The sequence below is a fragment of the Alligator sinensis genome, unplaced genomic scaffold, assembly GCF_000455745.1.
Source record: "Alligator sinensis unplaced genomic scaffold, ASM45574v1 scaffold353_1, whole genome shotgun sequence".
NCBI classification, from domain to species: Eukaryota; Metazoa; Chordata; order Crocodylia; family Alligatoridae; genus Alligator; species Alligator sinensis.
The window spans coordinates 1761071-1770842 of record NW_005842075.1 but is presented as its reverse complement, the minus strand read 5'-3'; the positions used below and the strand labels follow the sequence as shown (position 1 = coordinate 1770842).

The following is a 9772-nucleotide window of genomic DNA, read 5'->3' as shown; positions in this document are numbered from 1 at the left end:
ATAGAGCAGATTTTCTCCCAAATATGATAGAAGAATGATCCTTTCATAGACCCAATTGCTCCCAACACTTCAATGCTTTCTCAGGGTTTGATTATGCTGACAAGAAAAATAGACCACTAATGGTCCATGTGATGAGAAACACTGCTACAAGGTCTGACCTTAAGTCAAATCACATTGTGGATGTGCCCAGTCCTATGTAGGATGCACAGACTGCAACATTCTGTAAGTTTTCTGGATATAAACTGAAATTGATTTATTTGAGGTAGGTGTTGAATATGTTCCAGTTTGCTATATGGTGTGACATCCTCCTTTCTCTGGACAGAAACATTTAATTTCACAGATATAAAAATCAAAGAATGAACTAGATGCTTGTTTGCAATGTCTTTTACTGAAAAATACATTTTATTTGTCATAACATTCAAAAAACTTGATACAAATCCTTGTCCAACCAGTTACAAACTTTGGTATTCAAAGGTTTCACACAGTCAATACTCACATGATCCTCATCTAATCAAAATTTCACTGATGTGCAACACACTTAGTGCAATTCTCAGAGCTATTTTGCTGTCCTTATGTTCCAAACTCACAGCATTCTGTAATGTGATCACTTCAGACTTCAGCTAGGAACTTGCCACAACGTCATCTATGTTGAAAACAGCTCAAAGAGTCAAATTCTCTTTTTTTTATATGTCTTCTCTTTCCATAGACAATATCCCATTATCATCACAAAACCTTCACCACACTCAGCTTTTACCATTTGCCATATAACCCACAGCTCTTTAATCAAACATACCACCCACATTCTCTTTTTTAACAATTATTGCGCTTACTTCACATTTGTGCTGTTAAATAACATTGATTTTCCCTCAGCCTCCCACTCCCCCGAAAGGAATATAATAATCTTAAACAGCAATCATTTTTAAAGTACTGTACGTGTTCTCAGGTAGCCACAAGTTTATAATAATTAAAAAGAAAAAGGAATGACACTTTGGCCATCAACACTAGATAGTAAAGGCATCTTCAAATGCAGACAGGAATAAACACGCACCCATAAAATATTTTTAAGCCATTCACCAAATTAAATATTATTAAAGCTAAAAAAAAAAATAATTTAACCCCAGTGCAAAAGACTTACACACAGTGTATGCATTACTCAGGTCTCATTAAAGCAGGGGTGGGCAATTCTTTTGGGCAGAGGGCCGCTTACTGAGTTTTGGCAAGCCATCAAGGGCTGCATGACAGGCAACCAGGGGCAGATAAATATTAATTTTCTAAAATTTTTAGGGGCCCAGCAGGCTGGATAGAATGGCCTGGTGGGCCGCATCTGGCCCCCGGCCGGATTTTGCCCGCCCCTGCATTAAAGCCTTCAAACAGGATCTGATCCAAAAGTCAGTAAAGTTAACCAAGCCTGCAGTGGGGTTTGGATCATGTCTAAAGGTTTAGGAGGAACTTGAGCAGTACACAGGACCTGTGCTGGCCTAAGGCACAGGGGTGAATTTCACCTCAAAATGTACTAGGGCTGCAATATGAAACATATAATACTAGCAGTTTGTGAACCTGACATAGAAGGATTGACTCTAATCCAAGATATGTGGTTAAACATCTCCTGATTAGCTTAAAAAAATCACTACAGACAGGGCATGCATGTCAAAGCACCATGTTACTGGATTTTTCTAGTTACTCCCTGTGGCAATGTCTACATGCATATTTCATGTTAGACTCAAGCCCAAAATACTACTTGTATATACATAACGTTAAAGATGTGGGACTCAATCCTGCAAGATGTCAAGTACACTGGACCAAATTCAGCAGAAAGCTGAAGCACCTACTTAATTTTATGCAGGTAAGTATTTCCAATGAAGTCAACAAATCTATTCAAGTTTTCAAAAAGTTAAGCACCTGCAAAAGAGCTTTGCTGAACTAGCACCAGCAGGCTTCTCACCTCACAAAATTAACCCTTTTATGCAAACATGAATTGTGTTTTGTATCAGACAAAATTAAGCAAGCATTGTTTGACAACAGGATTGACACATTCTACTGAAAAGACCTCCCCTGAGAAAATAAATAATTGTTGCTCTTGTCTCATGTTATTGCTTTCATTTTTGCAGGCAGTTAGACAAAAGAAATTACTATAAAATTTTTCTCCAACAATATATATTGAAATACAGGGCACCTGGGGTTTTTTTTGTTGTTTTGTTTTTTCTCTTTCAAGTACACCGGGCAAACCTGTAAACCCTGAGATTTTGCATGTGCAAACCTATCCCTTGTAAACTGTAATGAAAAACTTGTCTCTGAGCACCAATAGAAGAAAAGGTATGTCACTATATTTTTAAACACAGATGCTAGTATTATAATGTATGTACCATATATAAGGTTATGTGACTACGGTCAATCTACTTTGACACCTGTACTGTCCTGCAGTCCGAAGTACTATCTGTTTCATATAACATAGAAATTCTATTTTAACATATATAGATTTTTATCATTATCATTTATGAAAACAGGAAAGATGCATTAATTTTCTTTAAGAGGCATTTGAAAAGACAAGCAAAATACTGGTATACATATTCAAAGCTTGTATATCAAGGCACTATGATTGAGGAGTACAGGGATTAAGTCTATAGTCTAATAGTTTAATTGGGCACTTTGGAAAAAAACTTATAATTTTTTCATCTGATTTTCACAATAATGCAGATAAATGAAAATAACATAGTTTAAATCACTCACTATATGTATACTTGTAGTGCATTTCACCCTGAGGGTAGTTTCAATTTATGCCTGTAAACAAATGAATTCTGGTGAAATAAAATCTCACATATGCACTTAACAATAGCTAGCTGAATTTCTGTATTTAATACCCTTTTAGTGAAAAACTGGACAATGCTAAATTTGATCCTAGGATTCTCCTTATTTTGACAAACATATAAAATACTGCTTAAATACATTTCTATATTTAAAAGTGGACAATTTTTCCCCCTTGCACTTTGTGGGAGTCAGAACCTACTTCTAATATGAAAATGTTAAGGTTTTAGAGACATTTTTAGAAACATGAACTATGTGGATTGTATTTTTCTCCCTTTTAAAATTATCTGAGGGAAAGTCTACCTCAACTTTAAACTGTGGAAAACTACTAGTTTTTTTCCCCCAAAAGTAATCAATTTAAAATGTTTTAAATGTTTAAAATTGTTTAAAACCAATGTTTTTAACTTTCTCCTCTTGCTGGAGATATGTAAAAAAGAGGAAGACATACAGGACCAGATCCTCAACTAGTATAATTAAGTATATTATTAGAAGTATAATTCTACCGACTTAACCAAAACTGAGAGTCTGGACCGTTATTTGCATTTTAAGTTGTTGTCTAAGGGCCTGACACAATGGCAAAATCCTGGAAAAGAGATAAAAGTTACAGCAAACAGATGCAGAAATCAGTTATATCTAGACTTCCTTTCCAAATATAGGCAGTCGCTATTGAAACAGATTTTCCATTGCCCTTAACAGGTTTCTTTCAAATTAAAATCTGTAGAACTGGATCCAATTCCATGTGATATGAAGAAATATTAACTTCAACTAGTAACTTGACATTTAAAGTGCTTGCAAATGCTTTCTATGAAGCCTTAATAATATTTCCATTAAACAGTTTCATTCAAACTAAATTAAGCGGGAAGGTATGGTGGAGGAAGATGCTTGTATTCCATATATTCCTGACAAAAATACAAACTCCCATTGTATATTTTACACAGAAATGAAAAAGGGCATTATGTCAAACTTGTACTGGGGCTTTAGAACTGAGTACCTAATGGGAAAAAATGGGTGATATCTTGAGTCTACAGAAAGGATCACAATTCCTTCTGAATGCAGATTCATGCCTGCATATCTTATTAATCTGAATAGTGAGACAGTAGACAAATCCACATCCAATGACCACAGCCTATGAGAGGAATTTGAAAGTTTGGTACATCCTGGAAGGGGGACTACCCAGCTTCCTTTTGGAAACAGGAAAAAAAATATTGAGAGCAATTTGATTTTGGGGGCCTCCCTGAGCTTGGGGGCCTAGTAAAACTGTACCCCTATCTCAAAGACCCTGCTTATGACCTATAAATACAATGTGTGGAAAAGATGTGCTAATCAGAAAAAAAATAAGGAACTTACAAATATTTTGAAAAGCTACTTCAGATTGTGACTGTGTAGTTTACTAGACAGAATCTTGTTGACTTTTTGGCTCCTACCTGGCTCCTATTAATAGATCTATACTTCCTATTTAAATCAGTGATAGTTCTGAGTGTACAAAAATGCACTACCAGGCCCAAATGGTATATATCAATAGGGAAACAACAATTTGAAAGCCGCTAAAAGCATTTGCTACTCTAGAACTCTGGAGTAGTGTTCATATGCAAAATACTCATTAAAATTGTTTAGAGGTCTGCATAAAGTTAATAAGAGAATATCTAATAAAGCCAAAATCAATTGTGAACAATTCTGAAAGAAATGACAAATTAAAGGGTCCATTTTGTAAACACTTTCACAATAGTAAATATTACAGTTTTCAGGGCCAACTTCTAACATAAGATCAGAACAGCTGTGCTATTTTGTGTTCTGAAGTGTTTTGCTGAGTATTTTCTTTTAAATTTCACATCTGATTACTTTTCTTGAATGTTAGAAATAGCCACATGATAAAAACCTGAAGTTCTCATTTACCCTGAAGTCTTACTATAAAATCCATCAGTTTTGCCAGAATAAAGAATGCAGTATAAAATCTAAAGTGATTTAAAGAATGAGGTGTCTATGTCTACTGTCTTTAATATAGCATCAGCAGTGACCAAAAATGGAGATCTTAATGCTCAAACTAACTGAAAGCACCTTATGGACAGCTGGTCCAAAAAAGTTCTGTTTTCCAGAGCTCTTGGCTGTCATTATTCTGTGAGAACACTGTCTGTGCAGAAGCTGCAGAATACACCCCCATGCCCTTCTGCACAGCAGTCTTCAACCCTGTGTTAGCAAATGAACATCTTTTCCAATTTCCATTGTTAATTTGAAAACATTTTGCTCTAAAGTCTACTTGTGGACTATGAGCCATAATGCAGAAAACGGTACATATAGCCATGAGACCACGCAGAGCCACAGCTCTCATGGGCTAGTTCTATAAACAAAATTGTTTATATAATATATGCATTCCGGTAGTTTAACAAGTAAGTGGACAAATAAGTTCAGAATTACGAAGCCACTTTTAAAGCTTAAAAATGATCATGGTGGAGCAGTCATGAACACATAATTAAGGTTGTATTATATATGTGGATCATTAGAGGAAAAGCCCCTGAGAGCCTGGGAGTCGGTCATTTTGACTTAGGGATGAAGTAATTTCCATTTACTGTGTGTCTGCATGTGCAGGATGAGGAGGGTTGGAAAGGAAGCAAGAATCAGTCATTACAGAAGAAAAATGTATTTTCATAAATTTTCCAGATCCCTATTTCCATCTCCAGGATTGTTGGTGGCTGACTTGACGGATATTATTTTACTTCATTAAGGGCCTGAAGGCAAACTGACATTTCTCCTGAATAGGTCAACATACAAAGGAGTCAAAAACCAGAGCCTTCCCAAAACAGAATGCTTTAGATTATTTTCACCAGTAGAAAGACACAAACAAGAAACCTGGGTATAAATACACTTGCATATATCACTTTTTTAACAAGCTTGTTGTAACAACTGGAGTATGTTTAAACATCAAAAACATACTTGTAATATTAAAAAGTTGCTAAACCATTTAAATTAATTTAAAGGAAACCCTGCAGTGCTTTACTTACAAACCAACCCTATTCCCATGGAAATCGATAACAGTTTTGCCACTTAATTCAGTGGGAGCAAGTTTGAGTGTTTGTGTTCCAGCTCTGGGAAAACCCCTATGAAGCCAAGTGGAATCTTACTCATCTATGGCCTTTGGAATAATGACAGCCAGGCAACATTTGTAGTCATCCCAAATAGAAGTCTCTCTATTCATATAAAAAATCTCAAAGAAAATTGCAACTCAGGAAGAAAAATGCTTGCCCTTACAGTTGGGATTTTAAAGTATTTCTACTAAACTCATTTTTAGTTTTTGGGAAGTCAATAGGTGTCAAAACATTCATATAAAATAGTCTCTTATAACCATCTTAACAAATTAGACATACTTTAGAACTGGACAAGATACAGGGTTTTTTGCATAAGTAAGAAAAGAAAGATAATCACTTTAAAGAATCAGACAGGCCAGGGTGGTACTTTAGATACTAACTGATTCCCAGAGGCATAAACTTTCATAAGGGACAGCCTACTTCCTCAGATTCAGATCAACATGGCTAACTATCTCTAATAACTTTTAAAGGATGTCATAACTATAAAGTGAGAACAGCACAAAAACAATAATTTTGTTTTGCTTTAAAAGTTAATTTTGTGTTCTAAGTCAACAGAAAGTTTAGCTGATTTTAAAGCTACTCACTTGTTTTATAAAGTCAGGGGAGTCGTTCACCATTTTCCCATGCTTTAGGAGCAATCTAGGAATTATATATATTAACATTCAGGGATCTAGGAATACTATTGACCAGCAAATGAAAACAGCGTGTATGTAAAGCAATTAAATCACCACAGAACTAGGATTCCTAAGATTATCCCTACAAAACCTGATTTAAATACCTACCATGACCTTGTAACAGCACAACACTTTACTAAGCAGCAAAGTGTTATTTCTGCTCATATAAAAGCCAAGATTCATTAAAATTAGTGGTCTTTTACATTTAACAAAAAATATCAATTCTAAAACACACATACACAAGAGCACAAACATTGGCATTCATTTGAGTAAACTTTATGCAGATGCCTCCCTTTTTGCCATCAAAAGGGAAAATTGCAAGAAAGACCCCATCCTTCTACCCAGGACAGCTTCAACTACACTTTATGCTATTACATGTGCTTTATACTATAGGCTTTATGCTATAGGCCTGGAACTACATTTCTTGCTGTGCCTAAATCCCCACTAATCTGAATGGGAGTTTTGGAGGGGTAGTAATACATAAACAAGTCACTGACTAAAAACCAAATGCAATTTAGACCTACCATCCAGCTAACAGTTCTCTCTTACTGACAGAAAGTGATTGCCAGGATTACTCTGTTATTTTCAGGAAAGTTATACCAGAGGCATATATTCCATTGTACCTAGCCAATATATTTTATCTTTCCTTTTATACCAAAGGGAGGGACCACTTAAATAAATATGCGTATTGTTGTTTCAGGGCTCATATCACTTAGCCACCTAATGGCTATAAAAAAGAAATAGCAATTGAAGTGCTTCTGGGGGCTTATTGAAATTAAACAAGTGTTCAAAGTCAGAGTTTTGAAAAAAGACTGCAGTCTTAAAGAAAAATAAATGCTGCCTTTTCCTTTAAATTGGGGACTAAAAATATTACATTCAATTTCTGGCTTCCCAGTATTTAAACACTGCCATGATTAAGGCAACTTGTGATGTCAAACACAGTACAAAGGGGCAAATAAAAAGAAAACAATCAAAACAAGTTTCCTGATAAACAACAACAGTTGAAACCATGCCAAAAATGCACACTAAAGATAACCTAATTACTACATATCTTTGTTTACTATTCAAAGTGCATATCCATGAATTATAAAGGAGGAGCCCAGTCTTGCTCCCAGTGAAGTCTATAGACACCTATTGACTTCAATAGAAGACAAATGGCCTCAGCTTTGTGTGTTACATGGCTGCATTAGATATCCGTAATCATACTGAGTACCTGCAAGATGCATTTTGATCCAAACTTAAATGATATCACATCTACACACTTTGTTTTTACAAATATTATAAGGGTATTCAAACTGCTCAGCAAGTGAAAACTTTTGTTTTAAAAAAAAGAAATAAAGATAGTTTTATATGCACATTTTTTAGTGCTTGCACATAACCACTACCATAGGGGCATGTATAAAGTCTACAGCTTGGCTTCAATATAAAAAAAACTTTACATACAGTAATGCAATAATTCAACCTTGTGTGCATAAATAAATTTATGCATACTCCAAATATGGGAGTATTTAAGAGGAAACAAAAAACGTGCACACTTTTTTGTATGAAGCAAAAATTAAATAACCGTAGAAACAGTTTTAAGGATGGATGCTTAGTGTTACCGAATGAGTACCAGATTAAAGGAGGATAGGTCTTCTTCCTTGCACCTGTAGAAACACCAAAGAAAGAAAAGAAGTTCTTAGAAAGTATTTTACATCATTACTGTTAAGTAGACTATACTGTTGCAGAACAAATAATATTTTGGTTTATTTTTACAGTACTGTTGCTAGCAATTTCTTTAGCTATTGCTGTTCAAATAATAGTATGTAGAAGTATCAACATCAAATTGAGTACCAGGACAGATTATATTAGCTTTTTAGAGAATTTACTACTGGTAGCTTGAGGCAGAAAACATGTATTCCATTTGATCTGGGTCCTCCCCACAAGAAGGTCCCTTAATCCATAATGTTCCTTGGAAATCCTCTACACATATAATGATATACAAAAAAATATGTTCTAAATGTATATACCAGGCACATGTGACTGCCTTATGAAGCTCAGAAAAATTAACCAATTGAGTATTTGGCTATACTGACTGTCCAGACATATGATATTAGAAGTCAAAGAATAATTCCATTTGCTTGGTCAGTAATATGAATGTTTTCACTGGGCACTAACAACGGATCAGTTACTCATCCGAATAAAACACGTTAGTGTGACATTAGCTACTAGCACTTATTGAAGCATGACTGAAAGAAATATACAGTGTCCAGCAAAGTATGTAAGCAGGTACTGAAAGACCCAAAACAGCACAGCACTTACACCCCTACTTAAGTTTAAAATTTAGGATCCTAAATTAAAAAAACCCTATTAAGAAAAGTGTTTAAGTATGTGCTTAACTTTAGGCATTTACTTTGGTATCTTAACATTCAAGGACATGTCCAAAGCCAAACATGAACATAAGTGCTCTTTTAAATAAGACTCAAGTCCATCCTTAAAGTGATTTAGCATATCATGGCTTATATCTCATTAAATTTAGGCATGTCTAATGTTTTGCTGAACTGGGGCCTTGCTACTTTGCTAACTCAGGTCTGATCAACATCTTGCATAAATGAATCCTAACTGCAAATTATTTTAGGGCAAGTTGACTTCTTATACACAGATCAGGTTGCAATTAAAGTCAGCTTTTTATAAAATGTGAATGTTTCCTCGAGGTTTAAAAAGTACTCTCAGACGGAAGATGAATATAAGGAGGAGTGTTCACATTCAAATAAAGATATATGAATTCCTCAGCTTTAATTTAGGTTCTTTTCTAAGAGTAGATGCCACCTATAATCATAAAATTGCTCCAATCCAGGCACACAACTCTATGGGTGCATCTACACGTGCACTGTTACTGCACAGTAACCAAAAATGACTGCCCAGTATGGGCACATGCCTACACGTGCACACTCATAATGTGCAGTAACGATGGTGACTAATGCCGACTTGGGCTTAAATTCACTACCTTCATGGTAACAAATTTATGCCTGAGTAGTTACTGCGCAGTAAGGGACATGTAGACGCCTTACCGCACAGTAACCCCAGGTATGTGAACTGACTTGCGACTAACTTTAGTCCCAAGTCAGTCCACACATAGCATTACTGTGCTGTAACACCTGCATATATAGACGCCAGTGTAAAAACTGCTTACTGAGCAGTACATTACTGTGAAGTAAATGCATATGTAGACGCCCT

At 35.4% G+C, this 9772-nt stretch overlaps 1 long non-coding RNA gene across 1 annotated transcript in view; it reads right to left on the bottom strand.

Moving 5' to 3' along the window:
* Nucleotides 1-377: 377 nt before the first annotated feature.
* LOC112550302 overlaps nt 378-9772 on the bottom strand; it is a 15613-nt gene continuing 6218 nt past the window's right edge. The window contains exons 2-3 of the long non-coding RNA XR_003094076.1: nt 2728-8202; nt 378-643 (exon numbers count right to left, since the gene is read on the bottom strand). This is a non-coding gene — a long non-coding RNA (uncharacterized LOC112550302). The remainder of the gene's footprint in view (nt 644-2727; nt 8203-9772) is intronic.